The sequence below is a fragment of the Pongo abelii genome, chromosome 16 (genome assembly GCF_028885655.2).
Source record: "Pongo abelii isolate AG06213 chromosome 16, NHGRI_mPonAbe1-v2.0_pri, whole genome shotgun sequence".
Taxonomy (NCBI): domain Eukaryota; kingdom Metazoa; phylum Chordata; class Mammalia; order Primates; family Hominidae; genus Pongo; species Pongo abelii.
In genome coordinates this window covers 96,467,098-96,483,891 of record NC_072001.2, presented here as the reverse complement: position 1 = coordinate 96,483,891, position 16,794 = coordinate 96,467,098, and the positions used below count along the sequence as shown (strand labels likewise).

The window sequence follows — 16,794 nt, the reverse complement described above, 5'->3', positions numbered from 1 at the left end:
AAGCCCACCCTAAATCCAGGAGGACTTCATCTGGAGATCCTCAACTTAATTATACCTATAAAGACCCTATTTCCAAATAAAGCCGCACTCACAGGAACTAGGGTTTAAGATTTGGACAGAACTTTCTGGGGACACTATTCAACACATTGCACTTAGTAATTTTCTTTCCCGTGAGTTAAATGGGAATATTTGAACCCTGTTGGAGGTAACACACTTCGTGCAACTCCTGGCATGTGAAAGTTCGTAATTTAATCCTATGTAAACTATAAACACTATGGTTATCATTATAATTAGTGAATGTTTTTGTGAGGTCAATGAATTAGCAGTGGTGGTGAGCGCACACCCTCTGACCCCAAGCCCAGTGCTTTCCTGGAATTCCCTTTCGCTGTTACGGGAGAGTAGCCGAGCCCCTCAGCCTCAGGTATGTTCTCTTTCCATGTTGAGTTGTCTGAATTATAACACTCAGGGCCAGCTTGGAAGACTGGAGAAACCAGCAGCCTGTGTGGGGCTTGAAGAATCAGAGGCAGAAGCCATCTCCAGCAAATTGACGCGTAGCTCAGTCACAGATCCTAGGATGCAACTGCTAGGTAGTGAATTGTGGTGTTTAACTTCCAAACTGGAGAGGTTCCCCCTTCCCTTTATCCCCAGCCTTGGGGCGATGTGATCCTTCCTGACTGGTCACGGGAGCAACCTCATTCCACTGCAATCACAATGGTGGCTCATGCCTCAGATTTCATACCTAGTGTTACTTAACGCCCCCACCTCCTGCAAAGACCCCAGCCTTGCTTAGGGAGTATCCTCTCTTCTTTCCATTCCTGATTCCCCCATCTTCACTCCCCAACCACCTTCCTGACCCCACCTGCCATTCTTCCAATCATTATTCCAGGCAGAGCAAGTAGGCCTATACTTGCATGCAATCACCACACTTACAACCCACATTTTCACATAACAGCAAAAATGCTTTTGTCTACAGAACAAAGAAGTATATAAACAATTGGAAAGGAGGGTTCTTTCCACAAGCCTAGCTACCAATTAGACGGTCATTTGCTGGAAGTACCGGATCTAGGGGAACCTGCCTATCCTCATATTCTTGACATCCATGATACACAGGGGGTTTGCGGCAGTGCCCCCCAAAACTCCACTCACCTCAGCTAGGATGCCCTAAAACATTTCATTGTACCATTCCATCATCTGGACTGGCTTTTTCCCACCCCAGTCTCAGCCCCCAACCCCATCCTGCCTCTGCCTCCTTATCCTCTACTCATCTTTCGATTCCTGGCTCAGATGTCACTTTCTCAGGAAAGCCCCTCATCCCCTATAATATCCTCTTTCATGTCACTGTGCTCTCCTTCACAGCACTGAGCACACTGTGAAATTATATGTTTATCTGTGCAATTATTTGATTAATGTCCAATAATGACAGGTAAGCCCCAGGTAACAGATGTGTTCGTTATTTTCGCCACTGTATCCTGGAACACATAATAAATGTTTGATAAGGCTTTATGAATGAATGAATGAATGGAAAGCGCCTGTTGGGTTACAACATTCCTATATTATGTATTTCCTTGAAATCTTTCTCTAGTTTACACACATGTATACAACCTCATCCAAAGCCTCTGTGCGTGGAAGAAAGGTAATTAAAGGCAGAGCACAGATATTCACTCCTGTAATCCCAGCGCTTTGGGAGGCCAGGAGTTCTAGACCAGCCTGGGCAACATGGAATAACCCCAGCTCTACAAAAAATACAAAAATGAGCCAGTCTTATAAGCCCGTCTCTAAATAAATAAATAATACAATTTTTACAAAGGTAATTAAAGAATGAAGTTGGGATGAAGGCACTGTTTATACCACAGACAACTTCTGGTCAAATATTAATACCAGCCTCTCTTAAAAGTACCCTGCTCCGGGCCCTTGAACCCTGGCCAACGTAGGAATGTAACTGACAACTGCCACCTTTGGGAACACGCTAGGTTCTGGAGCATGCTGCGAGCCTGTTCCTCACTCTCTGCCTTGCCACACTACTTTACCTCCCAGCCTACCAGACAAATTTCAAATAATGGCATTCGCAGCAACCTGGATGGAATTGGAGACTGTTATTCTAAGTGATAGAACTCAGGAATGGAAAACCAAACATGGTGTGTTCTCACTTATATGTTGGAGCTAATCTATGAGGACGCAAAGGAATAAGAATGACACATTAGACTCTGGGGACTCAAAGGAAGGGTGGGAGGGGGGTGAGGGATAAAAGACTACACGTTGGGTACAGTGTAAACTGCTTGGGTGATGGGCAGGTGCATCAGAGTGTCAGACATCACTGCTAAATAACTTATTCATGTAACCAAATACCACCTGTTCCCCAAAAACCTACTGAAGTAAAAAAATTAATTTAAAAAATAAAAATAAATATCATTTACCCATTAAAAAACCAGTCGTCTTCTCTTATACCTTTGTGGTTATAGCCTCACCACCCCGGGGATTGGGCAGATGTTCCTAAGTGGAAGAGGAAAGGAAAAACGGGGTCAGAATCTCAGGGACACCTTCAACTCCAATTGTCACTCCCTGCCTCACCACCACCAAGCCCCCCATCCCTTACACAGCGAGATCAAAGGTCTGAATCTGGAGACACCAGCCGGAGTTCCAACCAAGGTGACTGATCATGAGAAATGTCTGAGACTGGGAAGGGGGTCAAGCAAGTGTGATCAGGTAGGTGCTGTTTAAGGCTTAAATACCCCCAAGATATTATGGTATCATACCCACCAAAAGAGAGCCTTAAATAACAGTAACAGAAAAACATCTGTTCAATCAATCCCAGTGCCTTCTGCTTAGGAGAGGAAACACCCCGGGATTAGGATGCCCATGAAAGCAGCATGACCCGCCAGGGGGATATGTGTTAATCCCCTGTTCCCGAGCTCCTGTCCCTTCCCTCCACCCGCTTCTCTTGCTCTCACACACAGAAAGGGGTAGCAATCACTTCAGCCATCGAAGGCCTGGATTCCAGGCTGCTGCCAAGAGAAACAGCCCACAAACAGGGAAGGGGAAGGTGGAGGCATCAGGATTTCACACCGCAGAATGTGTGCGTGTGGGCGGACATGGTCTAAAACGATGGGAGAAACTCGCTTTACAACTTTAATGGGGCAAGAGCCCTCCTGTTAACATGATTATTATCTGATGCTATTTATTTGGAGTCTATAAGGTATAGAAGAAAAATGTGGTTACACAGACACCCGTTTGCTCTATTCAAGGCTTTGAGGAGGGAAGGGATGATTGTGTATTGAGCAACAACCTGGGTCCTCTGCTGTGGACACATCCCTGCCTGGAGGCACCCTCCTCCTCCTTTTACAATGAAACTGAGGCTCTGAGAAGGAAAGCAACAGGGGTTCCACCACAGAGTTACTTAGAGCCAAAGTTCCAATCAACGTCTGTCAGATTTTAAGCCCTCTGCCCCAACACCTCTTCTTTTGATGTAGGGACAAATCACCCTCATGTGAAGAGGAGCCCAGCACACACCGATAATTCCATGCTTCAATGCCTTTCATCATCTCAACTGATAAATACTTGTTCTGACTGAGCAAACACACAAAGGAAACAGAAACAGACGGGCAGAGGGTCAGTGAGAACTGATCAGGTCCCATTTGTCACAACCCTATTTTAGAAATCACCATAGCAGGATATTAAACGTGACTCTTTGTCTCAGCATTTCAGTTTTTTTGGCAGCAGTCCCAGAGGCTGGGGACAACAGTAGGTGCCATGTGCCCCCATTAAATCACATGGGGGGTTCTCCTTCCAGGGGCCACCAAGCAGCTTCTGCCCACATGGACTGGTGTCACCATCAATTTCCCCGGAGGCACGAAGCTGGCTGTAGAGGTTCCCACCCATCTCCACAGGAGGGGGGACTGCGATGTCTGTCCCTTCACCTCGAGCCGGTGGAGCAACATCAAAAGTATTAACACAGAATTTGAGAGTCGCAGCGTCCGTGGGATTGGATTGGCATCTTATTCCCACCTGGGAACAGCCAAGGGTGAGCAGCTGTAGATGATGCTCCCTGCCGTTGCTGCCGCAGGTGGCCAGGGAAAGGTAAGCGCCTTTTTCAGGGAAGACCTGGTGGAAGGTCCTGCCCAAGAGGACTCTCAATATATTAATAATTGTAGCTTCATGTTAAATCTTTGTATCAGGCAAACATCCTCCTGGGTTTTCTTATTCAGGAATGCCCTGGTTATACTTGGCCCCTTGATCTTCCATAGAAATTTCAGAACCAGTTTGTGGTCGTCTAAAGGAGAGTCCAGTTGGAATTTCTATAAATCAGTTTGGAGAATGTTAATCCCATTATGACATCCAGACATCATATCTATAACATTGTGCTTCTTTTAAGTTTTTTAAAGACCTAAATAAAGTTGAATATGTTCTATCTGTAAAAGTCTTGAACATTTTAGATTTCCAAAGCACTTCACTTGTATTTGTTATTTTAAATTAGGTCTTTTGAAATCACATATTCAAATGCTGGCCTAGAAATGCAATTTTGTTTTGTATATTCATTTTATATTAATATAAGTTATTAATCTTAAAATTTGCCTATAGATCTTTGGGGTTTTCTGTATGTTCATGTCCAAATGATGACAATCCTTATACTACTTTAATTTGCTACTTTATCTAGGATTACTGTACAAAGTTTAAAAGATGCAGCTAGAGCAGGAATGATTGTCTTGTTCCTAAATTGTCTTGGGCTGGGCGTGGTGTCTCACGCCTGTAATCCCAGTGCTTTGGGAGGCCGAGGCAGGGGGATCACCTGAGGTCAGGAGTTCGAGACCAGCCTGGCCAACATGATGAAGCCTCATCTTTACTAAAAACACAAAAATTAGCCAGGCGTGGTGGCAGATGCCTGTAATCCCAGCTACTCGGGAGCCTAAGGCAGGAGAATCACTTGAACCCGGGAGGCGGAGGTTGCAGTGAGTCAAGATCGTACCACCGCACTCCAGCCTGGGCAACAGAGCCAGACTCTGTCTCAAAAAAATAAAAATAAAATAAAAATAAATTGTCTCTAATAGCTTATCATTAAGTATGAGATTAGTTGTAGATTATTTTGAGAAATGCCTTCATCAGATTAAGAAAGCTCTCTTCTAGTTTATTAAGAATACTTGTGAATAAATGCCAAATTATATTGAATAACTTTTCTACATCTGTTGTAATAATTTTTTTTAATTAATGCAATTAATGAATAGCATTAATCCATTTTCATTTGAATCCATCTTATATTCTGCATTTACTCTGGTAAGACTTTTTTGCTCTAAAGCATATTTTGCCTGATATTAATAAAGCTTCACAAATGAGCACTCATGGACTACTTGCTAAAAACTTTTTTCCATTTATATGTTTTAAAACTTTCTGGGTCCTCATGTTTCAAGTAAAAAGCATGTTACTGGGTTCTGTTTCTTTTTCATCTGTTCTGACAACCTGCCTCAACTGGCAAGTTTAAATCACTTATATTTATTTTGAATGCTGATATATTTGAGTCCATTTTAGTCTTTGTGCTTTCTATAAGTTTTTTTTTTTCTATGTTACTTTTTCTCTGTTTGCCTTCCTTGATTGTCTTATTCCATATTCTTCCTCTACTTGTGTGAAGTTCTATGTTCTGTTTTACCTCTCTTGACTTTTGAGGAACTTTGTCTGTAGAAGTTCTTTGAAGCCTGAGTTAAGAGGTTATTTTTTCTTCAGAGGATTTGTAATTACTTTGGCAAAATGGCAGAAGGCATTGCCAAATCATTACTCCTTTTAACTCAGTTTTTGCTTGGGATCTCTTGGAATTCTTGGGTAGTGTAAATTCTATCCTCAAACCCATGTGAAAGTCAGATTGTGGGTCAAGAATCCTCAGGAGACTTTTTTTTTTTTTTTTTTTGAGACGGATCTTGCTCTGTTGCCCAGGTTGGAGTGCAATGGCATGATCTCGGCTCACTGCAACCTCTGCCTCCTGGGTTCAAGCAATTCTCCTGCCTCAACCTCCCGAGTAGCTGGGACTACAAGGCATGTGCCACCTCACCAAAAAAAAAAAAAAAAAAATTAGCCAGGTGAGGTTTTGTTGTTTTCATTATTGTTTTTTGTTTTGGTTTTGTTGTTTTCCTGAATCTAGAGCCAAAATGGATTCGGAGAAGTTTCCTTGTGTGGCGCTTAGTGTGTGCACACCACTGCCGGCTGTGTCCAGGCCCACCTCTTGCTTGGCCATTGTTTGTTTATGCCTGTGTATCCCACCTCACATTCCCATTCCCTCCCCCGTGTGGCCAGCCATTCTCATATGTTTGCTCTATGTACCCAGCCGAATTGTGTTCCCCCAAAATTCATGTCCACCCAGAGCCTGTGAAACAGAGAAATAGAGTCTTTGCAGATATAATCAAGTTGAAGTCAAGTCACACTAGAGTAGGGCAGGCCTTAAATCCAATGTGACTGGTGTCCCTATAAGAAGAGAGAAATGTAAATGCAAAGAGAGGCATGGGCACACAGAGAAGGAAGACAGAAGCAGAGACTGGAGTGATGCATCTACAAGCCAAGGAAGACCAAGAATTGCCAGCACCATCAGAAGCCACGAGACAGGCATGGAACAGATTCTTCCTCGGAGGCCCAGAAGGAACCAACCATGTCGACACCTCAGTTTTGGACTTCTGGCCTCCAGAACTATGAGAGAGTAATTTATTTTGTTTTAAGCCACCCAGTGAGTGGCAGTTCCTAACAGCCCTAGGAAACCAATGCAATGTAAATTCTTTAATTTGTATTCTTGCAAAACATGAATTGCTTTGTATGACTGTAATTTTAATTTACATAAACAATATCATGCTGCAGATTGCTTCTACTTGTTTCCTCTCATTTCTTGTAGCACTTTCTTTGGGATATATCCATGGTGTGGGTACATCTGGTAGCATTCATTTACGTGTTCCCAATCCACTCACTAGTGATGGGCTCCCAGGAGGCTTCAGATCTCTGTCCCTGCAAGTAGGGAGAATAAACATCTGTACACACACCAAATGACTTGTGCATGACAATTTATTTTGTTCATACATCCAAACATGGAATTGCTGAGTCATAAGAACTATGCAAGGCCGGGCGCAGTGGCTCACACCTGTAATCCCAGCACTTTGGGAGGCCGAGGTGGGCAGATCACCTGAGGTCAGGAGTTCGAGACCAGCCTGACCAACGTGGAGAAACCCCGTCTCTACTAAAAATACAAAATTAGCCGGGCATGGTGGCGCATGCCTGCTCGGGAGGCTGAGGCACAACCCAGGAAGCGGAGGTTGCAGCGAGCCAAGATTGTGCCATTGCACTCCAGCCTGGGCAACAAGAGCGAAACTCCATCTCAAAAAAAAAAAAAAAACTATGCATATTTAACTGAAATAACTACTATTAGAATGCTTTCAGAATCACTACTATACTTTTCTCACTCCTACCAACTATACAGGAGGGTTTTTCTGTCCTCAAACCCCAACCATACTTGTCATTATTTGGCTTTCTATGTTTTGCTAGCCTAGTAGGTATAAGGTAATGTGTCACATTTTTATCTGCACTCTGATTAATAATCTGAACAACTCTTTCTTTGTATGCCTGTTTATTCTTTTCGTAAATTACCTGTTTGCATCCTTTGCTCATTTTTTCTGTTGGGATACTGTCTTATTCTTGTTGCTTTGTAGGAATTCTTTGTATATTTTAGATCAGCAATTCAAAAGTTTTTGGCAGGGGGTAGGGTACTGTTTATACTCTTAAAAATAACTTAGCATCCTAAAAAGCTTTTGCTTACATTTATTATATCCAATATTTTCCATGTTAGAAAACAAAACTGAGAAAGTTTTTTTTTGTTTTTTCTGAGACGGAGTCTTGCTCTGTCGCCCAGGCTGGAGTGCAGTGGCGCAATCTCGGCTCACTGCAAGCTCCGCCTCCCGGGTTCACACCATTCTCCTGCCTCAGCCTCCCGAGTAGCTGGGACTACAGGTGCCCACCACCACACCCAGCTGAATTTTTTGTATTTTTAGTAGAGATGGGGTTTCACCGTGTTAGCCAGAATGGTCTCTATCTCCTGACCTCGTGATCTACCGGCCTCAGCCTCCCAAAGTGCTGGGATTACAGGCGTGAGCCACCACGCCCGGCCTAAAGCTAACAATTTTAAACTCGTTACATGTTAACACAAATAACATTTTTTATAAAAAATTATAATTTCCAAAAAATTAATGAGAAAGCAGCAATATTTTTCATTTTTTCAACTCTTTTGAATGTTTGGCTTAAGACAGTTGAATTCTTGCATCTGCTTCTGTGTTCTGTTGTAATATATTATTTTGGTTGAAGTAAATGAAGATGCTTAGTTGGGAGAGGGAGAAATTATTTAATAATTGCAGATAATTTGATATATTCTTTGCTACTACACCGAAACTCAGTAAGTGGTAATTTTTAAAGGTTATTTGCAATGTGGAATCCAAAATTATATTGAAGAGCTTTTCACTGTTCCCTAAAAATCCACCATCCAGTTTGAATAGATCTTTTATCCATGCATGATTTTGTAGAATCATTCATTAGTCATTTGGGAAATATCAGTTCACAGTTACACAAGTCATCCAAATGTTAACATATTTCATTATACAATATCAAAAAAGTCACATCTGTTGGTATCACTACCAATCTCATCAGAAAGGTCTTTAAGTGCTGGTAACCTGTCAAGCTCATGATAATGAATATGTTTTCCAAAATTCTAATTTTTGCTTTAAAGCTTGAATGTTATCATTGCCAACACATACTGTCGGTGGTTTTCTTTGAAGTGCCAAGCTCAATTTATTCACTTCTGAGAAAGCAGGGTGGGAGGTGCTGGGATGAGAGGCAGGTAGTTTGCTTTCAGTCTCACAAACTTTCTCCTAAAAGGCTGCCAATTCCAGCAGCCTCTGACCAGAATGCTGGACAGCCAGGCAGCCAGGCTGGAGCCTGAGAGCTGGAGGAAAAGTAAAGCCCCTATTCAGGCCCCTAACTATGCAGCAGAGGGCAAACTCAGCCTGTCCTTAGACTACGAGACCACCTGCCTGGGAGGCCAGAGAGGAAACCTGAGCTTTCTGACCAACACGCCCAGGAGCCACCTGAACTGGCCACTGTCCAGCCAAGTGAATTTCTTAGAGTCCCAGTTGTCTTATCTACAAGACAGAGCTGATAATGGCAAACTTCAGCCACAATTATTGAGCACCTCTTATCTTCCAGGCTCTAGATGACAGCTCCAGACAAGTCTCAGCCTGAAGGAGCGTATGTTCTGGAGAGCATTGGTTGGGCCCTGTTGCAAGGATAACAGATGGGAAATGAGAGAACCAAAGCCAAATCTAGCCAGAGAGGTGACCTCTTATTACTAAAGAGCCTAGTGTTACCTAATCTATTGCACCATCTATTGCTTTCCACCCCCAGAATTCCAAATATCATCAAGTGGAAAATCACACTGAGTCGACATCTGGCATTTCAATTAGTTCATATAGAACTACTGTAGCTAAATAAAATACTCAAAATAGTTCCTGCACATCCCACCATGAGTATTACTAGGGTCTGAGCATCCCAGACGATTCAGAAAATCCTCACCCTTCCATATAGCAGGGATAGATTTCAGATTTAAAGTGTTTTGTTTTTGTTTTTTTTTTTTTTTGAGACAGAGTCTTGCTCTGTCGATTTAAAGTATTTTAAACAAAGAACTCTCTCCCTTTCACTCCTCTCTTTCTCCCCCCCTACCCCCACACACCCAAACCACTATTCTTTTAGGATCTTCTAGGAATTTTGGTCTCCTAGGAGTGCATTATAAAATGCAAATAACCCAGGAGGAGGTCACACTTAACGCCATCCTCAGTTTACACTTGAATTAACAATTAACTCCTTAGGAGAAGCCTCCAGCTTGCAGAATTTTCAAGCAGACCTCAGAAATCAACCACCGACTCTCTCACTCAGTTAATGGATCCCAACAAATGAAAAAAATTGGGATTGGAAAGGGGAAGCGCCTTCCCAGGATCATGCAGCCCACTGGCAAGAGGATGGGTAGAGAAGGCAGTTTCCTACTCTGCAGGCCTCCAAAGCCTCCTGTTCCTCTGGGCATAATCAAAGGCTCCCGAAGCAGCAAAGGGCAGCTTCCATTCAGAAGGACTCCACGTTCAGGCTGCAGACACCCTGCACAGTGCCCCTGCAGCTCTGGGAGTTGTTCTAGAACTTTCCTCAAGTCCACTTACTACTGGATCTCCAGGTTCATCCACCCAAAAGCCACCTCCATATCCAGCCCTTCAGCTGATCCCCACTCCCAGCTGTCTCCTGGGCTCCCCGTTCTGTCTTCCCCTGGACACTGCCTTTCAGCTGTCCCTGTGCCTGCCATACGCAGGCCACACCTGGTCAAGTCTGAGCACTTCTGCTCCGGCCCAACTTCAAGTGTCCTTTTTAGTCCAGAAAGAGAATTCAACAGCTATTGTGACAAACGCACCTCATGTGGCACCCAGGACATGCCCAACTGGGTGGTAGTGTTACAGGAAAAGGGGTCCTGATCCAGACCCCCAGAGAGGGTTCTTGAATCTTGTGCAAGAAAGAATTTAGGGCAAGTCCATACAATGAAGTGAAACAAGTTTATTAGGAAACTAAAGGAGTAAAAGAATGGCTACTTGGCAGACAGAGCAGCCCCTAGGGCTGCTGGTTGCCCGTTTTTTACGGTTATTTCTTGATTATACGCTAAACAAGGGTGGATTATTCATGCCTCTCCTTTTTAGACCATATAGGGTAACGTCCTGACTTGCCCTGGCATTTGTAAACTGTCCTTGCGCTGATGGGAGTGTAGCAGTGAGGATGACCAGAGGTCACTCCCGTCGCCATCTTGGTTTTGGTAGGTTTGTTTTGGCTGGCTTCTTTACGGCAAGCTGTTTTATCAGCAAGGTCTTTATGATCTGTATTTTGTGCTGACCTTCTATCTCATCCTGTAACTTAAAATGCCTTACCCATCTGGGAATGCAACCCAGTAGAGGTCTCAGCCTTATTTTACCCAGCTCCTATTCAAGATGGCATTGCTCTGGTTCAAAGGCCTCTGACAGTGGAAGAAAGTCTAGAAAACAAGGGAGTGATGGGCGTTCTTGGGGCAGATCCTGAACCAGGTCCTTTCTGCAGAACAGCTCCTTTGGAGGCTTCTGGAACCCAGTGTCACCTACTCCTGTCTCCTGTTCCTCCAACTCCCTCACAGTGGCTCTGGGGAGGGCATGAAGGGCCGGCTAACCCAGTGGGAGACACACACACAGCAGTCACCCTGAAGGTCAGGCCTCTAGTTTTCACAAGCTACTGGGAAGCCCATCAGTTCATGCTTGTCATTCAATATCCCAATAATCCTCTTCATGTTTCTTAGCCATATTTGTTGGTCACTCAATTCTGTCTCATTAGAAAAATTTGCGTCTGTAGAATCCATTTTTCCTTATTATCTTTCAGGAATCAGGGGCACATGCTCCAAATATACACATACAGTCTTCCCTTGGTATCCGCAGGGGGTTTGTTCCAGGATGGTCCCCCTCATACCAAAATTTATAATATTCAAGTTTCTTATGTAAAATGGTGTAGTATTTGCATATGACCTATGCACATCCTCCCAAATACTTAAAATTATCTCTAGATTACTTTTTTTTTTTTTTCCAAGACGGAGTCTTGCTCTGTCTCCCTGGCTGGAGTGCAGTGGCACAATCTTGGCTCACTGCAACCTCCACCTCCTGGGTTCAAGCAATTCTTCGGCCGCAGCCTCCCAAGTAGCTGGGACTACAGGTGCCCGCCACAATGCCCAGCTAATTTTTGTATTTTTAGTAGAGACGGGGTTTCACCATATTGGCCAGGCTGGTCTCAAACTCCTGACCTCATGATCCGCCCACCTCGGCCTCCCAAAGTGCTGGGATTACAGGCGTGAGCCACGGTCTATATTACTTATAATACCTGAGAGAATACAAATGCTATGTAAATTGTTGTTATACTGTATTTTTATTATTTTTATTGTTGTTTGAATCTGTGGATGCGGAACCCTCAGATAGGGAGGGCTGACTGTATTCTGGGGAAAGAGAATGATTTATCACATAAATTTGTCACTTAAGCAGTTCAAGGAAAGATGGGGTGATTCCTTCTCCGGGAGGTTGCCACAGGAATTATAGGAGGTGCTGTTAGCTGCCTTCCCAATGTTGAAGTCTCACAGTTTGAATGGGACTGATCCCAGCCCCAGCTCCACGAGTGGGCCGTGTTTGGTCTAAACCATGATTCACGTATCAGTAGCCTCACCCTCTCAACACAAAAATTGGTTCAGTGGGCCACGCGCAGTGGCTCACACCTGTAATCCCAGTACTTTGGGAGGCCGAGGCAGATGAATCATGAGGTCAGGAGATAAAGACCATCCTGGCTAACATGGTAAAACACTGTCTCTACTAAAAATACAAAAAATTAGCTGGGCATGGTGGCGGGCACCTGTAGTCCCAGCTATTATGGAGGCCGAGGCAGGAGAATGGCATGAACCCAGGAGGCAGAGCTTGCAGCAAACTGAGATCGCGCCATTGCACTCCAGCCTGGGCGACAGAGCAAGACTCCATCTCAAAAAAAAAAAAAAAAAAATTGGTTCACTGTGTGTATGCGTATATAAAATAATCACATCTATCTCAAATAAATACAAACATCACATGTATCTCAAATAAATATAAACACGATTTACTTTCTAAATTACTTATATGAACGTATTTAATTACTTCTGATATTTAAAAAATGTGTAAGAAACATCATCATCACGCATACAAAAAAAATTCATTCAGAAACGGGCATTTGACCTAAGTTTGACCAGGTGCAGTGAATTCTAGCACTTATGCTCCATGGTTGAGAGAAAGAATAACCTGTCTCCTACTGAACATGAACGAGAAAGCACACATTCCCCGCCAACCGGCAACTGTCTTGTGACCACATGGGGAGCCAGCCTTGGATGTAGCTGACACAATGGAAAGTGGAGGGGAAAGAAAGAAAACTATTCAGTGTCATCCTGAGCTTCCAGATCAAGCTTTGCTAAGTGTCAACCCTGCCTCTAGACTTTTCAACAACATGAAAACTCTTGTTATCTTTTAAGCCAGTTTGATTTGGATTTTCTACAGCTTTCTAGCCAAAAGCATCTTAACTGATACAGAATTTTATGAATCCAGTAGGGATTTTGGTGACGTCTAAGCACACCACAAATCCTGAAGTTCACAACGTTTCTGGGAAGGTAAGGCATCGGGGTGAATACTCCTGAGCCCTAAAAAGCCTCTGTCTCTCTCTCAGTCGTTCAGCATCACTCTGGCTACTAATAGCTGCTCTCATGTGCACATTAATGGCATCAGAGCTTCCTGAATTGTTGCTGTTTGCAACAGAGCAAGTTGAGGATATTGTCGTTTTTCCAGCCACCATGTGTATCTCCTGGGTTTGGCTTTTGTAGCAGGATGCCACAGCACACCCTAACCAGAAGGCATAGCGGTGCAAATGTACAAGGATTCTCCCCCTCCCTCCTCCTAGCCCTCTCTGCCCCGCTCACCCTCCTAACCCCCCACCCCCGCCCCTGCCATTCACCCACCCTTCTTCACCCCTGCGGGCCTTCAAAGGGTTAAATGCTAAAGAAGTGGCTTTTAAGAACAGCTGGAAACAAAGTGTTGCCCCAGGCTGACAGCAACCAATAAAAGGTCAGGAGGTTGAGGGAATCATTTTCCATGGGAATAATTTTCTAAGGAAAATGGTAAAGTTATTTAAGTCACCAGGTGGGACACATAAAGGACAATCGTTCCTGGCTCTCAAGAAATGCGTGACGTTTGACCTCACAGATTTTGCCTGTCTCTGATTTACATAATGAACCCAAAACCTTGGTAACATTAAATGACTTTTTATGTATAATATATATATGTATGCTATATCGGTTTTTTTTTTTTTGAAATTGTATCACCTCTCTGGAAATAAACATGGGGGAGGAGAGAGAGGGATATAAAACATTCATACCCTTTAACCCAGCAAGCCAACTCTTGGAACTACAGCTCAATGAAATATATTCAACAGGGGAAATAAGCTTCGTGTGCAAAGATGTTCACTGCAACATTATTTATGATAGAGAAAAAAAAACCCTAATGGTTCAGCAAAAGGCAGTGGGTTCGTAAATTATCGCACATCAATGTGAGAGAATATTATGGGCCATTAAAAATGCAAAGTAACAACATGGAAAATGTCAACTTAAAAAAGCAGACATAAAACAATACGCACAGATGATTGGAACTAGCTGACTGCATCTTTGGTAAATAAAGACTGGAAAGTGTGGCAATAATGATAAACGTTAAATGGAGCCAGTACAATCGGGAAAGATCCTCCTCTGTTTCTCAGTTTTATGTAACGTTAATTTACTTTATCTGATTAAAAATGTAATTTTGTTGCAGAAATGAAAATATTCATTAGTGGTGGTGAGGGTTGCACACCCTTACGAATGTAGTAAAAACCACTGAATTTTACACTTTCAATGGGTAAGTTGAATGGTGTGTGAATTCTCTCAAGAAAGCTGTTATAAAACACATAATTTTGTTTGTAAAAATGTGAGCCACTTTCTATGAAGAGAGAAAAGATCTTTGTTTTCCATTTAAGGAACAGTGTCATTCAACAGCTGGATTATACAGGGCTTTTAAATAAATTCTCAACATAATTTATTAAGTTGGTAATAAATACCACCTTGGGTCCTGTTTTAACCAGAGCACACCCAGTGTGCCTAATGAGACAGGGGCCTCCCTGGTCCCTCTGGAAATGCGCTAGACATTAGTGGGCAAAAAAAGTTCTAAAATCAGACTGAATGAATGAGTCTAAACCTCAAAACAACAACTTAGTCATAGTTTGGTTCTGGGCAGCTAATATCCTCTCTGAGCCTCTGCTTCTTCCTCCATAAAATAGAGTTAATTCCACCTTCTCAATGGGGTTGTGAAAATTAAAATACACCATGCATCTAAAACATCTGAGAAATAGAAGATAGTCCATAGCTTCTATATTCTTATTGAAAAATAGAGGTGCAACTGAATCAAGTTTTTAAATTACTTTGAATTTTGCCCAAGTGAAGGGGTGCCCCCACAAATGATACTAGTGGTCCTTCTTCCTATGGTGAACCTGGGGACTGGTGGGGACATTTCTGTCCCTCAGAGTTGAGTCTGGATTACCCTCTCCTCAGGGGTGTTTTCTAAGAGGCTGAGAGTATTTTCTAAGAGATTGACCACTGGTCCCTAACAACCTGACCCAACAGCCATCACGTTTGTGCATATGGCTCATCCCAAATCACTCGTGCCTGGAAAGGAGAGAGCAAAGCTTCATCCCAGGGCTCCTAAAACAACCGTTGAGTTCAGTCAAATAAAATCAGCTAAAGCAGCTCCGCACAGCAACATAAATTCCAGCTGGAGATGTGCACTCGTGATGAAACTGACTTCTTCCTAACGTGAAAATCCTACAGCATAACAACAATCACCCAGGCTTTGGGGTGGGAAAAACCTCGGGCTGAATATTGTCTCTACCCCCTTAACAGCCTTCAGTCAAATTACTTACTATATCTACGACATGGTTTTCTCCATTGGAGAAAAACTGGGCTTAAAATGCTAGTTAATTGTAGAGAGGATAAAATAAGAAAAAATATAAACATTATCTGGTACATGGTAGATGCCCAATAAATGGTAATGTTATCCACCCTTCCCTGTTACTCCTTAACTGATGGACATCTCCTGCTAAGATTGGCTTATTCATCCTTTTTCTCATTCTCTTTCTTCTACTCCCACTCCCTAGCTCCACTCCTACCCTCTGATCCCTTCCCCTTCCCAAACCAACAAGTCCCAGAGTGCCAGCCTCCAAATGCCAGTCAGCATGGACTAGGCCCACAGCATTGGCCCCACACAAACTCCCCATGATCTCATGCAGTTGGACTGTTATTTTTACAGACTGGTACTAAGAAGCATAAACCAGGAATGTTTTCAGCGCTGTCACACTGGGTATTCTCAGGCCTGCAGTGCAGATGGAGCATTCCTAGAATTTTATGGTAGCACACATGGGCCTCTGGGCTCTTCTTCAGACCCCAGGCTCTCCAGGGCCTGGAGGAAAGCATCGGTGGGCTCCTCACTCCACTCTGCATTCTCTCCACCTTGTTGCCGACCAGGCATTCCCTGAGATAGCCACTGCCCTGAGAGAAGGAGTAGATTGGGGATCTAGCAGCTCTCTGGCAAGCAATCAGGGCACCTGCTGTATGAGTCATTGGCTGTGTAGCATGTGACCCAGAAAGCGGAGCTGCTTGTTCCTGACAAGCCACCCTGCTCTTCCACAAACAGAAGCAATGAGCAGGGCATGGAACAAGGCTGGGGAGGACACGTGCTCCCACCTCCCAACCGCCATGGAGGCAAACAACAGGAATTTCACAACTGCGGGACATGTACTGGAATTGTTACACCTGCAATAAATCACCTGTGTAAACCATGAAACATAAGCCATGTATTTTGTCCTGTAATTGTATAAGTAGATAGATATATATAGGTATATATATATCTGTATTGTGTAAGTAGATACATATAGGTATAGCTATAGATATAGATCTATAGATATATAGTAGTCCTCCCATCCTTTCATTATACACTCACTTTCTGTAGTTTGAGTCACCTGCGGTCAACCGCAATCCAAAAATAATAACTGAAAAATTTCAGGAAAAAAATAATTCCTAAGTTTTAAATTGTATGCTGTTCTGAGTAGTGTGATGAAATCTCTTGCTCTCCTGCTCCAACCCACCTGGGTTATGAATCA

General features: G+C 43.3%; 1 long non-coding RNA gene across 1 annotated transcript in view; it reads right to left on the bottom strand.

Moving 5' to 3' along the window:
- Positions 1 to 6,060: 6,060 nt before the first annotated feature.
- The window catches only part of LOC129050206 (uncharacterized), a 37,708-nt gene continuing 26,974 nt past the window's right edge, over positions 6,061 to 16,794 (bottom strand). Inside the window, exon 5 of the long non-coding RNA XR_008513791.1 lies at positions 6,061 to 6,969. This is a non-coding gene — a long non-coding RNA (uncharacterized LOC129050206). The remainder of the gene's footprint in view (positions 6,970 to 16,794) is intronic.